Source organism: Osmia lignaria, chromosome 9, assembly GCF_051020975.1.
Source record: "Osmia lignaria lignaria isolate PbOS001 chromosome 9, iyOsmLign1, whole genome shotgun sequence".
Lineage (NCBI taxonomy): Eukaryota > Metazoa > Arthropoda > Insecta > Hymenoptera > Megachilidae > Osmia > Osmia lignaria.
In genome coordinates, this window is record NC_135040.1 from 8,026,325 (window position 1) to 8,043,149 (window position 16,825).

At 44.7% G+C, this 16,825-nt stretch overlaps 1 protein-coding gene and 1 long non-coding RNA gene across 2 annotated transcripts in view; one reads left to right on the plus strand and one right to left on the minus strand.

Annotated features, from left to right (window-relative positions):
* Positions 1-2,445, minus strand: part of LOC117605478 (discoidin domain-containing receptor 2) — a 108,325-nt gene extending 105,880 nt beyond the window's left edge. The window contains exon 1 of the mRNA XM_034326870.2: positions 1,966-2,445. The gene's annotated coding sequence lies outside the window, so the exon portion shown is untranslated. The remainder of the gene's footprint in view (positions 1-1,965) is intronic.
* LOC143305687 (uncharacterized) overlaps positions 1-13,101 on the plus strand; it is a 210,528-nt gene extending 197,427 nt beyond the window's left edge. The window contains exon 2 of the long non-coding RNA XR_013062777.1: positions 11,580-13,101. This is a non-coding gene — a long non-coding RNA (uncharacterized LOC143305687). The remainder of the gene's footprint in view (positions 1-11,579) is intronic.
* Positions 13,102-16,825: the final 3,724 nt, after the last annotated feature.

Below are 16,825 nucleotides of genomic sequence, written 5' to 3' on the forward strand. Positions count from 1 at the left end.
TTTCCGACCACTGTCGTCACGGTTATTAATAACGAACCAGACGATAAATTACGACGCGTGCCGTTTTCGACCGACAAACCACAGAAGAGAAGAAGAGACCTCGTAAAAACTTCGTACGATGTTCGTCTGTGCTCTAATGAAGACGCCTTGCCGGTCCCGAGCGAAAGGTCGAACGTGCGCGACGTGAAACAAACAGCATGGAAGAGACATCAACGCGGACGAAATCATCAAGGTTCCAGAGAATCAAACGAGTTACGGTGTTCTAAAGGCACGCTTGATTTCGTTGAAGGAACTTTGACGAGGTACACGGGTAACAGGTACCCAAGAATATTAATCGTTACAATTTTAGCGGAGGAGAGGAAACCTTCCACGTACTTGCCGACGATTGATCAATGGGAAACGAATCGACTCGACTGCAGAAATAAACTGTTAGCCTTATGAATATATTCATACCTAGTTCATCAATATTCAAAACCTACTTTCCTGGCTGCGTTTAAATCCACTGAAATCGGATGTGACCGGCCCCGACGGATACCGACTATTCGCATCGTTTTACGAACTCGAAAATTCGCGATCAAATATTAGATCGTTACATATAAAGTGTCGGATTTCTAACAGTATTCAAAATTGAAGCCTATGTCCGTAAGAAATTTGGAGCTTTCTGATATCTGCTTATCAAAGTATCAATAATTTTCGATTTATTAAAATTATCTCACCAATCTAATAAAATGGTAAATTTAAAATGGCTAATACTATTTTTGTTTAAATGAAACTGGACTCAATTTTAATAACTAGTGAACTAGCGTATCACGCCCGGACGTGGCCAGAAACAGAGATCTCTCGATTTCCAAGATTTCTGCGTCGCGAAAGGAAACGTTCGAGGATTTTCGCGAATTCGACGTGCCGTTGGACCATTTCCAATTCCGTTCGTGGACCTTTCTCTTTCGTCTATCATTGCCTGTTGCGTCATTTCGCCAGCTAACCGAGGAACGTGAGAAGCCTATCCCAAGGGCCGTCGAAAGAACCGTTCGGGAAACAGTTCACGTCTCGATTCGGGAGATTTACCGAGGCAGCAGCAAATAGATCACTCCGCTAATGGATGGTCTCTCCTTCTCGATATTACCGTTTCCCCTCGCTGAACGAGCCGGTCCAGGAAATTAGCAAGTCTTAAGAGATCCCTCCTCCTTCTGTTAATCGTCGGGCTGATTTCTGCGGCGCATCGCTTTCGGACAATTTGCCACGACGAAAATTTCATTTGTCCCCTCGTTTCTATTCGCGTGCCAACCGGGACCCCTTCGAGGGTCTCTTCTCGCTAATCCACCTTATTCTCTTTTCCCGTCCTCCGTCGTTCCTTCGACTCGAAAGTGGAGCTCAGGGTGGATTAATCGATGTTATCCCGATCGTGCGACCGAAAACCGTGAAAATGTCACTCGACGCCGGCTCGAGCGACGCTGAACGATGAACGAAATCTGATTTCAGCCGGCGGCCGACGGCTTTCTAACAATAAGTCGGATTAAGGGAGGCTCGGCACCAACTGATCAATGATACACTCCACGATCGAGATTATATCCTCTTTCCAGCCTTTTCCACTTCCCGTTTACCGGAGTTAAGAAGATTTTAAAGAAGTTACAGAAACACGTCGGAGAATCCAGTTGAATCGATCGATTGATTTATCCTTTATAGATGCGATAAGAAACGGAGTAAGCGGATAAAGATGCACGCTATTAAAATTTTTTCTTTCTTTTTTTTTTAACTCGAAGGACTCAGAATTTTCACCAAACTTCACCCAGTATTATCACGATCAGCTATATCAGTATCACTCCGCACAATGATACCCATGGTAGCCCATCGATTCGCGGATCGAGCGTTCCGGCGCTCCGTTTCACGTGGCGTCGCTTAAATGCCCGCGGTGTCACGCGTTTCTCTCGCACAGTCGTAGATAATAAAACGATGAAATTGTCCTACCTTAACTGTCGAACCGCGTACAACAGCACCGGCGTCGATCAGGCATAGAACTCGCGCACTCCGAACAGCACGTAAGAAATCATGGATCACAGCCAGCCTTCTCTTCCCGCCTTTTCTCCGGTCTCCGTGGAGGCGCGCGTTCGAACTGCAAAACCAATGCACACCTTCGTTCGAACACCTTTTATTTATCTCGCACGTCGCACGATTAAAAAACGCACTGTATATATATATGTTGGTCTACTAAAAAACTAATTGCTGTACAAGGAAACGATCACACGCGTTCTCCAGTCACTCGAAATAAATAAAACTTAATCACTGATATTAATCCTCGCGTTAGCCTCGATCGCTACGATGGGTTGGAATAACAAGGTCCCCATTGAATACGAAACACGTTTCGCGAGCTGTACGATCGAACGTAAACAACATACCAAGCAACAACCATACCGTCACGGCGCCACGGCACAAACTGACAGGCTGACGAGAACCTCGACTTGCTCGAAGGAGAGAAGCGGCTCGGCTTAGAGGGAGGAAAAGAGAGAGGGGGGGGACCAGTTACGTGTTGCCTTCTCGCTTACTCCAAACGAAACGTTCAATCTCGCCGCGTCTCCCTTCCTCGTGTTATATTGCCACCTAGTGGCGGTCTTGCAAACTCGTTCTCGGCTACGGGCCTTCACCTCCCTCTGTCCAACACCGGAGGGGGTGAAACGAGCACGTGGGGCTGCTAAAGAGGGAGGTTCGTCGCGCGCGAGCGCATAGCCTTCCCACAGATACGGACTTACTCGACTAAACCTTGTTCCTATGTTTTTCGCCCTCGAATCGCGTTCGAATGAATATATATATTTTTTTTTTAAGTTGCTCGATATTTATTCGAAATGAAAGGGAGGTATTTTTTAATCGTTTTGCATCATTTGAAAATGTGAGAAATGATGGAAAATAGATAAGTTTCAGGAGGGTTGTTTTTACCTCTTCTATATGAAATAGTACTGAAATTACGCGAAAAGGGGTGGTTGTTATTTGCATGATTCCTTCTTTGGCAAGGAATGTTCTCTATCCCGAAAATTTCATTTCTTTTTCATCTTTACGGATTTATAAGAACCCTATAACTTGTAATTGTTATTGCCACATTAGTGAAATTAATTGAAATTTTGGGTTTTGTCCAGCTATCGTGCACTGTTTAAAAGGTCGGGGAACGGTGGGGGCGAGAGGCAAGGCTAGGTTGGGGTGAGATTGCAAAATATGTTGTAGAAATGGGGTGGCCGATGAATGCGGTCGCCCGTAGACTAGGGATTTTATTGATCTTTTTTCCACCCCACACTGTAGCAGGCGGGGGTGGGCTGGCAGCCGCGTACACGCGCGCACGCTTAATTAAGCGGCCGGACTTACGTCGCGTATACCTCCGTGTACGCTTCATCGAGCCGGTCACTACCTCTGTTTTCGACGATCGACCGAAATCCCGGTCGACGAGCCGCGATCGATTTGCGGCCAATTTTGCAACCATTGAAATTAAACGGACCACGCCGAACCGAGTCGACTAGAGTCGTCCAGGAACGTTTTCTCGATTGAATTTTGCATTGTCGCGCCTCTAGCGATACACCTGTCGGCTTTGCCTTATTCCTAGGTGCCGTTGCTTTACCTTTCACGTCTTTCACAGTGACTATGAATCGATTTACGATGCTTGTGCGAAAGGATTTAGGAGAACGAATACCCCGTATCGAAATTAAAAGAATCTCTAACGAGATATTAAAAGATTTTAATCTACTTAGAGTTGGAAAAGTTTAATGAGAGCAAAAGCATCCCTTGTTTTTCACTTAACTGCTGATTGTAAGCTTGTCAATTCTCAAAAACCTTCTTCGTTTAACCCTCGTATCGAAGGGTGGCGAAGCCATAAGGGGTCGCGAAGACTCTAACAGCTAATCTGGACGATTGAATGTAAATCATGAATAATACAGGCGAGTGAAAAGCAAAGAGGCTGACATTAGTCAGCCGATTCGAAGCGGGATTCTTAATCCAGGGACTGATCGATTCTCGAGGCGTCATCGTGCACGAGAATTTATCGTTATCGTGGTCCCGAAGGCCCATAAAATTTCGAGAATCGTGAGATATTGTGTCTTGTCACTTTCGAGCTTCGGCTCGCTCGATCGCGACTGCCTGGGCCACCGCGAACCATCCAGATTCGGATTAATGTTTATGGCGCCCTAGAGTACACCATGGAGCCCCTTCTCCTCGCGGAGGAGTATAACAAGCCGACAAGTATTAAGAATTGATAGCACCGCGATGATTCAACCTTATTACTTATCAGAGTTCTTTCGTTCTGCTCGTTACGACCGAGATAGTTGATCGTTGGTCTTTGTAAAATATTTTAAAATTAAAATTTTCCTTCTAAAACAGTTCTGCTAAAGGGTTAACACCGATTAGAAAGGAATTTACGGTAAACCAAGCTGGTTGTTCGTTGAAACTTTGCTCGAAGAAGGTTCCAATTTGCGCGACGCCACGAGTCTTAAAGCAGATTTACTCGATCCGAATGCATTACCGGCTATGGGGGTCGAGAAGCATCCCCCTAGCAAAGAGTTCGTCGCCGAGGACTAATTAGCGATTCGATCACGAGTCATCCGATGCTGGGAGACAACGTCGCGCCGCGGCGTTCGCCGGATTCCCTTTGATCGCCCTTCATCTCCGTTTCCTTCTCTTTGGTTATCCTTTCGCGAGGACTCGTTCGACGAGGTGCAAGCTATGTACGCGTGGCGCGTTCGTAACAAAGCTTCAAAGCAGAAATTAGCCACAGAATAAGCGGGAAGGTCTTTTGAAGCTGGTAATTTCCCTACTGCAAACGTCGTCGACATAGGGATACGATTGAAAAGGGACAAGGAAAGCTTCGCCGTCCCTCTTCTTCGCCCTTTCTATTCACGACAAACATGCTCGATGGAAAAATAGTCCGAAGATACAAATTAAACCTTTCATGTATGAATTCATTTTTTTTAAATAAACAAACACTTGATACTTCTATCAGAATGGAAGAATCTGTCCTTTCTCCTCAGACAAAAATCCTTATTACGTCGATGTGTAGTGGCCTTTCATCGCACCATCCACGAAGAAGAAGATCAGAGATTCTCTCAGAGAGTCCTTTCGTCTATCTCTTCCAAGGGTTTGTCTGTCGCGAACCAATCGTGGCTGAGCCACGCAAAAGGGGAAGGACATACGCCCGCAGACAAGAGATCTAATATACCCGACGGTTACATTAGCCGGATTTAATTTAAGCCTCGACCCAGCATTGCCTAGCTAGAACCTTGCGTTCGACCTACGAGAATACGGTGATTCGAGAGAAAGGAAGAGCGGAAGGTGGTACGTCGACAGACGGCCGGTGGTTGGCCTGCTGGTAGCAAGACCCTGCCGGTTTATTGTAATTGCGGTGTCGTACAAGCGAAAGAGAGAAGCTCGCTACCGTGGCTAACCGAGCGTGCTCGCTAATGCCTCGTCGTTTACCACAGGGTCGGGGACAGCTTCATTAACAGCGGGGGAAAAAAAAATCATCGCGAAGAACGTTCACCGTTTCTTCCACGCTCTGCATCTCACCTGATTCGCGTTTCGGTAAATGGGAGTAGTCGGGTCGTTCGAGAATGTCCTGTGTTTATGCTGAGAACCGTGGTGATGTTGATGCTGGTAATAAGAGAAAATTGGTAGAGAGATACGGTGATGGTTTTTAAGTATTCGGAGAGGATAGAAAATGTAAGCGTGTGATAGGGGGTAAATTGAAAATTAATTCGCGGAACATGATGGCTGTTGAATATTTAGAAAAGTAGGGCATGTATTAAAAATTAATATTTTGTATTGAAAAATGTTTAAGTATTTGGAGAAGATGCAAGAAACAGGTGTATGATAATGGGGTTAATTGAAAATTAGTTCGATGGTTTAATTAGGGCTAATTAGAAATTATTGTTCCTCGGTATTTAGAATATGATTTTTCTATTCCCATTCTAACTGAACTGTTGGACAGACAAAGCATTCGCATATCAGTAGGAAAAGCAGGAAATTCGTTAAGTGCCATGCCCGACGAGTTTATTTGCTTCACCTCGATGATTAGATAAAAACCGGTGCTATTTGCGTAATCGAATGGTCACCGAGACACAGAAATTCTAAATGGTTTCGATAATTGAAAATATCAACGTTAAGTATTATCCTGAATTAATCATTTCCCGTGTGCCATGACAATGAATGATTAGCCTTTTTTCTTCTTTCGAAAGGAAGTCGTGTTCAATTCATGGCTGACTTTGTCAACGTTCTTCCTTTTTAATAAATTGCGAACATCTCGGAATATTTGGTATTGCGAGAGGAAACGTTGGGTAAAGAAAAAGAGGAATACCGAGTGTGCTCAGTTTGGGATGTTTATGTTGGAATGATAAGAAGACGTATGTACGTAACGAAACGGATTCTTTGGCAAGCATTCAACGTATTCTAGCAAGCCAGAAAATCGTAGTTGAAATTTTGTAAAAATATATTGCATTACAAATGTTTCAAATAAATATTTCGCACCCTCCAAACTTACAAAAAAAAAAAAGAATATCAAGAACGTCTCTGACGACAACCCTCCCATCCATCCCATTTATCCAGCAACCTAAGCTCCCTCTTATTTATGAAAAAGAATTGTTACACGTGCAAGTAACCAAAAACAAAGGGCAGGGACACGAAACAACCCCGGACCCCTGAAATCGCGCGTTTCATTGTTACTTTAGCATATTTCCCTGCTACGAATACAGCGGCGAACGTATGGCGGGAATAAAACCGCCCCGTCGACCGAACTTACCCCGCGCTAACCGTTTTCACAGTTTTATGACGTCCGTAAATCTTCGCTACCGCGTTCAACATTGGCTATCGCCGCCAGGGACCAAGTCCTGCCTCCAACATTGACAAGGTCAGTGTGTCGATGGGACGAATCGGTGTGATGGTTCATTTGAAACGCGATTAGAACTCTGGCGACAATGGAAAGTTCCAAATGGAGGAAAAGCAATTTTTTCTTACCATGTTTCTGAACGTTGGAACCGTGAAATTTCAGGGCAATAAAGCAATAAATGGAACTATGCCGACTTTAGGGTTGCTTCAGTGAAGAAAAAGAAAATTCTTCGCTCTCTTTATTCAGGATACTATGAATTTTTCATCAGTAGACTGCAGGAAGAAATATTAGTTACAATTTTGTGGTTTTCCTTAAAAAATCTTTTCATCCCTCACGTTATTCTCTCAAAACTTTCTCTATGGACAGATCTCGTTTGATAATCCAGCTGATTTTTTTTTACAACTCCCTTTTTTGCAGGATCTTCTTCAGTGTCTGATCTGATTAGACTGGTTGCTAGTTGGAAAAAATTAGCCCTTATTGAGACGTCCTCCCTCGTTAGATGCTCAACGTGTACTCGGGGTAATTTATGGTCGCTGTAAATCTCGGCTACCGTGGAGGAACGTTTACAATCGACGGAGAAGCGACTCGAGCCGCAGCGGGTCACTGTGTCAATGGTAGAAACTTTTGTCCTTCGAAGAAACATTTTTCTTTTGACTTCGTGCTGGCGACGGGAAGAGAAAACCCGGTCAAAAGGACAGCTTCCTAGATAGGACAACGTGTTTCCCTGTTTTACAACGTCCTTAAATCTCCAGCTAGCTGTGAGAAGGTATTCGAATCCTTTTTCGACCACTTTCCTGTCCCATTCAGGGAAACCTAGCCAGAGGTCACGTTTCGATAATAAATAACAAGATGAACGAGAAATGGATTGGAATACGCTTATAGAGGGGTTTCTTTCAAGTTTCCATATACCAAGGCAAATATTTTTTCACGAATATTTATATTAAATTACAGGGTTCATCGATGCAGCATCCTCGAAAATTCGCTCGACTGCACCGGAACTCCAAACAAATGTCCACGTAATTTTGTTGTCCCTTCATTGAACGATGCCTGGTTAATTAAATAACGTTTTACCCAATATTTTGCATTCAATATTTGTACATCCTGTATATTTAACGCTGTATAATATTCGCGTTTATCTCTGGCTATCTGTGTAGTCGTGTATCGATCTGTCGGTATCGTAGGTGTACAACCGGCCAGTAAACAAGTTAAGAAAATAGCAAGCGGGCAAGATGTGCATCGGCTCAACCAGGTGCAAAATAAACTCGCCTATTTATCGTGTATGTACGCCGGTTTTAAGCGTGGTCGATAGGAAAGTATTACCGCTCGCCTCTGCAATGTTTTCCCCGCGAGTTTGATGTTGTTTGCGCACGAGGGAGAGGCAGCTGGAGAGGTCGACGGGCATAAAGCCGGCGTACGAACGGAGATTTTATTGGAAAACGGAAATCCGTTCTCGCGTGGGTGACTTCGAGCGGGGATTCGAATAAATTGCGCGCCTTACGGACGCCCCGATCGTTCAAGTGTACTTCTACGTGAAAATTTTTACGAAGTCACGCGGGGAGCAAAGCGCGGGCGACACTCGAGGCGGACGCCTCGGCGTGCGACGAACAGCGTGTTTACGGTTTAAACCTCGGCATTACCTGTTAAACGCCCTCCGCACGGTGTCTCCTCGACGTGTTTCGTTTCATCTCGTATGCAAATCGAGCACCCGGCTCGAGGCGCGCTTAAGGGCTTGACTTGCCAACCCGTTCGCCTCTCTTTTTCTATCCTCTTTCATCGCGCGATCGAAACGCGCCGCAACGGACCGGAGGAAATTCGACGGAATCGAGGCAGGCTCGTTTTAATTATGAAAATTGACCGGTACGCTGGAAGAATTTTGAAAAACTCGCTCGCCACCAATCGCGAGGTTAACGTTGTTTACATTATTCATTAAATACTTTCACCATTTACATAAATACCCTGTCCAATCGGGGAAAAAACAACGCGAACGAACACTCTGTATGCAAAGTACGAATTATTTGCGAGCCGGACATGGCCACAGCGTCGATGAAATTCACGGTTTATGGGGGGTATTTGGGTTTATCGATTTGGAAAAATCGAAATTTCTCTTTTGTACCTTTTTGCTGTCCGAAGTGTAAAAAAATTTTTTAAATTACCTGAGTTATGAATAAAACCGTGTACAGGTATAAAATACTGATCAATTGCCATCGACTCCTACGAAATCGTCCGCATGATCGAGAAGACCTTTACCAAAGGAGTGTAGAATTAATGCTCTTCTAACGAGAACATCACTTCGATCCTTTGCAATCAAGGATCGTCGATAAATCTACGTAAAAGCTGAGTCGTTTAATAATTTACACGGGTCGATCGTGGCTCGCGATTCAAAAAACGAGGTTACCTTCGTACGTACACGCTGGTCAAATAATAACAGCCACCCCGAGGCTGAAATACCTTCGTACCCTCTCCTCCAGGTGTATCTAACGCCACCGGTTCACCTTGATTTGTATAATTCATCTTTCCTTTCTCTTTCTCTTTCATTCGCTCCACCGACAATCGCTCTTCGTAACCCGTATTCAGCTGGCCATAATTTTCGCGAACCCTGGCCGAAATCACGACAACCCATCATCGGGTCGATCGCGGTCGACTAGCGTTTACTACGTACACCCTGATGTTTCGATCTTTCTCTCTGTCTCTCATTTTTTCCTCTTCCTTTCTCTTTGACTCGTGCCTCTTCACGGTCATCTCGAATTTCCGTGCTCGGCTCAGGAACAATTTGCCGGAACCAATAAACAGGACGTGTAACGAATGTCGAGAGAAGTATTTACGAAGCTCGGTTGCACCCACGTCAGAAACAGCGGTCCACTTGGAGTTTCGCGGCGGACCGGGACTCTTTCTCTCACTTGCACCCTCTCTCGTTCACCCTCGACGAGAGAACGAAACGAATCGAGATTCAGACAATACGTTGCACTTTCGACGTGGCCAGCGGTACAAGTACACGCACGCACACGCACGTACGTGCCAATCCATTATCCGAATTGGCTTATTGAAATTTCGCCGCGCTGACGGCCAACGGATGGAGATTCGTCCGTTCTGCTCCGCCACTTAAACAGCTCGCTCGTTCCAATTCACTAAGGTGAAGGGTGTACCACCACGGACACACCCTCTTCGTACGTTCGCCTGGGGTGTTTCCGATGCAGGGTTAAGAAGGGAGAACCGTTCGTTATTTAATCTCCTGACTTACGCTGCATGTTTAATTATTGCCCGCTGTCGAACGGCCAGCGAATAGCAGAACGGTCTAAGAGAAACGACTGTCGGCTGGAGTTAACGCTGATTCGATTAGGGTTGTCGCCAGTGTCATTCGTAGAGATTTGATATGATTTAATATGTTCATTTCCAGTTCGTTCCAGATTCGGTTAATTAATATTATTTTTATCTCTGTAAACTGCTTTCATTAAGTATTAACCCCTTTGCCTATGATTTATTCGATAGTCGCGTCAGTCAGAGCTAACTATTCATTGCTTTATTTTTAAGACGAATAAAAATTAATGAAATATGATGCATACATAGCATTCAGCTATTCTTGACTGAGCAAATTAAAATTAAAATTCAACTCAAAATTCAACCATACTAAAAGTACCAGCCAAATTTGACACATTTTAACTGTAAGTTGGGTGACACGATGTTGTAGGGAAGAGGGTTAATTTCTATGAATTTGCAATGTATTACTTAACTCTGCTCGAAAAAGGCAAGTGTACATTAACCCCTTGCCCTACAACATCGTGTCATACTCGTGACGCAATTTACATTTCAAATGTGTTAAATTTGGTTGGTATTAATATAATTGAATTCTGAATTTAATTATTATTATAACTTGCTCAGTCAAGGATCGTTGAATGCTAGCTATGCAGGATATTTTATTTTTCTTTATTTGTTTCAAAATTAAAGCAATAAGTTAGCTGTGTTTGACTAAACTATCGAAAAAATCATAGGCGAAGGGGTTAAAACTCAAGTACCCTTCAAGGAGAAAATCGACATCCTTTCCTTCCTGTCTGTTTCTACATCACGTGTGGGTTACGAAACGGTGATAAACACATCGCTATTTATCCAGAAAGTTTTCGGTAGCACGAATCCTTCTGGAAAGTGTCCTGTCCGCCTTCCTGTGTTTCACGGTACTTAAAGGATGCCCCTCGATTCGTCTTTCCACGAAGCAACGTGCTTCGAGCGTAAACCTCGCGTTAACAGGACACGAGCCTCGATGCACGTCTGGACGTGTGCTGCGTTCTCTCCTTAACATCGACCAAACAAATAGTCGAATATTTATGCGAGTTTTCAAGCAGAAGAACCGGGCGGATGCCAACGGTGGCCGGGTAAACGGACGTCAGTCAGAAAATTAAATGGCGAGCTTGTGGCTCGTCGAACCAACCCGTCTCTTCTCTTCGAACGACGTGAAAAAACACCGGCTTCACGAGCCTCGCGATCGAAACAAATGACCCAGCGTTTAGAGTTTAAACTCTATCGTTGCAGTCGTTGCTGGTTAACCGGTTCTACGTAGATTGTGAACAAACGCGTGGAAAAATAATAGTGGACATATTTCACGATTGCATTTTTGTTTGCCGCCGTCATATCAGCTGTGCTTGTAAATCGTTCTCGCGCTTTTGAAAGCTTGGCACAATAAAACTTTCAATAGGATTAACCCAATCGATAAATAAACCTGTCCGTTATACTTTTTCAGACGATCTCTATTAAAAGCAACTAGTGTCATCTCTAAATTCAAATTCCGCACGGAATTTCCGAAGAAATCGTTCCGAATCAGCACGGTCGAGGGACGAGCGAGAAGGGAGCCGGGACACGTGTTGTTTTTTACGAAGAAGAAGAAGGAGAATTCAAGGCACCCCGTGTATCCAGCGCTCGTAAATAATACCAGTCTGTATATTTGAATACCCCTGACGGATCCCGCATGCCACTTGGGAAAGCTCCGCGGCCGTTTTATTCCGTCGCGTACACTAGCACACGGCTCCTTACCCTGCTTACGCTCGTTTATTTGTCCGTCCAACACGCGTACACGGTACACAGAGTGTGCGCACGCACAGAAGCCACCAAGGGCCTGGGGGACATCCACGGATTCTTCCCTTTTGTTTATACGATGCAACGTCAGATTTAATGGAACGAATTCTCCGCGCAACGCCACGAGAAAAACGCCCGGTTTGGAGAATTTGAAAATCCTGCCGCAAGGACCAACGTCCACGATAATAATTCACGCGATGTCCCGTCGCGAAGCTTAGCCAAACGTTCGCTGACAGGTCCGCGCGAGTGTTTCGCCACCGGTGTAAGAGCTTTTGTAAAGCGCGTAATCTCGTTATTAATGAGAATCACGCTTGGCTGAATATTTGTCGCGCGTGAAGAAATGATACGAGGGAAAATTGTACCCGGTATGATCTATTTATGATTAAAAATAAAATTTCATTATACTCGGCTTAGAAGAATATTGCGTGAGAAGAAAGTTCGACATTTCCATAATCATGCAAACAAAATACGTTCTCCCCATAGGCTAACATGTTTCCAAGGCGAAAAATAAAAGAGTCGCGTGTTTCTCGTGCGGTGAACCGAAAGCAAGCGTCTCGCCGCTTGTTTCCTTTTTTCTGAGCCACCAGAGTGCAATAATGCCGGATATTACTTTCCATCGGTTCCTCGTAAGACAACCTGTTACATATTCCATCGATAAAACGTTATTCCCCGCATTACGAGAAACATTTGCCGACCTCCCCGAAGACGTAGACATACACACAGGGTTGAAGGAGATGATTCCGCGAAAGAAGGCTTCCTCTAGAACCCCCTCGAAGCCAACTGAAATCATATTTCACGTTGGTCGATGCGAGATTAATAACGGCCAGACACGTTTCGATTTCCCAGAAGTACCTGTCGGCCCAACCCACACGGCATTATATCGTTTGACGAGGTCGAAGAAAAGCGCAAAGCTCGCTCGACGTCCCGGATGCTGTGGCCAGTTGAGCGGAGAAACGATCCTGACGATGGTTAATTACCAGAGCTACGAAACGGAGGTTGTACGATGGAGAACGAAGCTGATTTTTCCACCACCTAAACGAAACTGCCATAAACACGGTGCTTGGACTGAAAGCGGGCTGAAAGGAATGCCCTCATTGTTTTCACCCATTGTCTACTCCCCGCGATTAGATCTCTTCTGCTTTGAGGCGACGTTTCCTCACGGGCCAATTATACTTGTGTCGTTAATTAAATACGATCTATGCATGGGATCTCTTGTTAAGAAATAGAGAGACCCTCTTGTAAGATGATTTGATTTTATTTCCTCTGCGTTTGATAAAATCGAGTTGTTAATTCGAGATTGTAATCTTGTAACAATCAAGGAACTCTTTGATTAAAAAACAATAAACGGTGTTATTTGATCATTTTCAATGTACCTTTGCAATGATAATCGCATAATAAATAGCAGAAAAGCGAGGAAAAAGTAACCTCCTGACTGTTTAGGAAAAAGGGAATGGCTAGCAGTCCGTGGGCAGTAAATCAAGTTTTCCTTCGGCAGAAGGAAAAGACCGGTGGAAGTGTCCAGCAGTGTTTGGCTAAAGCGCAACGGGGCGCCTGGCAGGGTGAAAAGCGGTGCGAACAGGGGGTAAGAAGAGGGCGGGTCTCGTTAGCCGTTGACAGGAAGGCGAGTATAGCTCATCGCGTCGAATGGTCTTCCGGTGCTGTGAAAACCACCGGCGCAAACACGTTCTGAATGTGGTCGGTCGGTGGGCGTTTGGCGTTCGACTAACGAAACGGATGAAACGTCGACCAATTGCTCCTTCGACCGACCAACAGCCACGTGGCATCGTCCCTTGGGATTTCGGGAAAACAGAGACATCTTCTTCCGCTATGTAGCATTCGAGTTCCGAATTATGCGTTCATGGTCTCTGTATCGATTCTTCAGAAAAATAAAGAAATATGTATTCCTATTCTCTGATTCTTTTTTTATGTAACTACCTTTGCAACTACGATTCGATAGACTCTGAACCACAATTTATCCCAGAGGACTATCTAAACAGCACTCGAAATATGTACCAGACGTATGGAGCGTTTCAATCGCGAGACATAAAAATGCTCGCAAGCAGATCGAACGATCGAGTTTCTGGCCGAAACGATAGAGAAACGAGCGCATAATGTCCATCGAGGGTAGTGATTTTCAATCCGAGAACGAATATCGAAGATATCATCGATACAATAGGGCTTGGCCGCCTTTACGGGGGTATCCTCAAAGAAAATGGAAAAGGAAGACGAAACGAGAAGCTGATATCGCAGGACTTTGGTCTCTGGTACTCTGCCAGGCCCTATTTCCCGACGATCCAGCGAGAGTGGCGGAAGTCCAGTCTGGTAAGCCGGACCGTAGCACAGCCTGCGAGGCTGGAAAATCTATTCTACGAACGTTTGTCATGCCTGTTATTTTACCGGTGCTGCTGCCCTCCTTTTTCATCCCCTGGATATAGGATAGCTTCTGGTTACGGGATTTTACCTAACCTTACTATATACTGTGAATTCGACTAAATAAACATTGATTCGAATCGAATCATCTGCAATAATCGAATAAGATCAATCGTGTTACCACGGGTATTATATTATTGACAGCATCGGTATAATGGGAAAAAAAGGGTAAAAAGTCACCCTCTTCGATGGACATCTGATTCTGTAACGAAGGAGTGGAGAAAAAGAAATCCAACAAGAAAAGTAAATCTAAAACGAGGATTTTCGTTCCATTGAACAGGCTGTTGAAGTTGCGGCTCTTTTTAATGAACGTCGCTTCAATTATGACGTTTAATTATCAAATCGAACCATGAAAATAAGGAAAGAAAGCTGGTAGCATCGTACCGCGAGGAAGGAAGAAACTTCTTTTTCTCTTCCATTTGATTCCTTCGAGAATTTCCATGGTAATCAAATACCTCCTTCATGAATCTCTGATAATCTGCGCGTTGCTTGAATTAAAATAATTCCGTTTAAACGGAGCGAGTATTTCGCCCTCGCAGGAGGCGAGGATTCCGTTTCCCGAAAATCGGTATAGGAAGAAAGATCGACGGTCGAGCGAGAAGGAGGAAGCATGGTCGATTTCTCGTCTTCGTTTTCCGGCACGATGACCGGAAAGGGGCAGGTCGTGCTAGCACGCCGCACAAACGAAGCGCAATTCTTCACGCTCACAAAACGTGCGGTGAATTAGCGCTTTCGAGCTCCTCTCTCTTGTAAATACATCTTTTGAGGGTCTACCCGCTAATAAATATATCTCCTCTAGAAATAACCGTGGGGGACTTAAAAATATCAAATACAGAGCGTTCTAATAAAACGAATATCTATTATTTAAGATTCATCTAAATTAAACCAAAAATAAATTCATTACAGCCTCGCAGCCGTCAATTTACCCTCTACAATTATTTAAAATTAAATTAATGTAACCTAATTAAGATATTCGAATAATAGACGGGCAAGATAATTTCTTGAAAAAATATCGTTTACAATCTACCTATGGTGAGGATTTTCCTAGTAAAAGGTGACACGCGTTCATGCCTTGGAACAGAGGGGTTGTAAGCGGTGTAAACGAGGACCAGCGGTCTTTCGAGGCGATCCTCGCTCCACGCTTGTCCCAAATTAGTTGCAGACGTTTCATTTATAATACCGGCGTCATTATGCCGGTCGGGCACAATGGCATTGTGCGTGGAGCTCTCTCGCCCTCGAAAAGCTCGCTCGCACCGGCAGGAACGATCCTGCATGCCGGTCCTGCATGCCAGATCCCTCGTTCCACAACGGGTGTGACTCGTTTCTACGGGGCTACATTTGTGTCCGTACCACCGCCGCCACTCTATGTAACAACGAATATTGGCCGTGAAAATTTCAACGTTTCGACCGCTTTTAATCCGGACGGCCGCTGCGGTGGTCCCATACCCATTAATCGCCATGAGAAGCGATTTCGACGAATGATTCATCCGCCTCGAATGGTGACGGCTGACTTTCCGACCGACGGATTTTTCGGGATACCCGTGAAACGGATATTAACCCGATTAGGGGATGAAAATTCTCTTGGGCGGCGTGCCTTCCTCTATGACGGCTCGTACCATCGTTTTTCGTGTATAATTTTTCAATATCATTCATTCCACGATCATGTGATATTTTTAATAGAGACAAAGAAATTCTTCCAACCCTTGTTTCGTCCAATCCTTCATTAAGTCCCCATGAAAAATAAAAATAACTGATAAATATTTCTCGCGTACAATTTTTTAATATTATTCGTTCCACGACCGTGTGATGTTTTTAATAAAGACAAAGAAAATTCTAATTCTTTCAATTCATGTTTCGTCAAATTCTTCATGAAATCGTCGCGAGAAATAAAGATAACCGATAAATAATTGTTATCGTCGGTATACAGGGTCGCCGAATTCGCGTGGCACCCCCTTCAAAAATTACGAGCAAATGCTCGCGTCGCGCGATACTCGTCGCTAATAAAACGAAACTGAGACACGGTGATTTAAATTCTGCACGTGTCCGGCCTTCGTCGAAAAAAGCTCCGCGTTACTCGCTCGTTTCGCTGCTTTTTTTCCCCGGGGTCGCGCGTAAACTCGAGATACTCTCGCGACACTGTTTTATCAGGGTCGGCTGGTGGTCAACGCGGCCCGTATCGGCGCAACCGTTCAGGAATTCCTGGACACGCCCCGCCGTTTAAGGACGGGCCAAACTTCCGGATGCCTCGACGACACCGTTCCTCCTTTTAGCCTTTTTCATCGCGTCTTCCGACCGTAAATCACGCGGCCGGTTCGCGTCTCGGGAAATCTCTTCCGAAACACCCTCAACCAATTAAAATGATCTGCTTGCCGAAAAACTCGAGACTTCAGCCGCGTCTCCTCGCTCCGTCGACCAGTGATGCGCGAACTTTGCAACAGCGTTGATAAATCTCATCCGGCCCGTGACAGATCTGTGCAAAAAAAT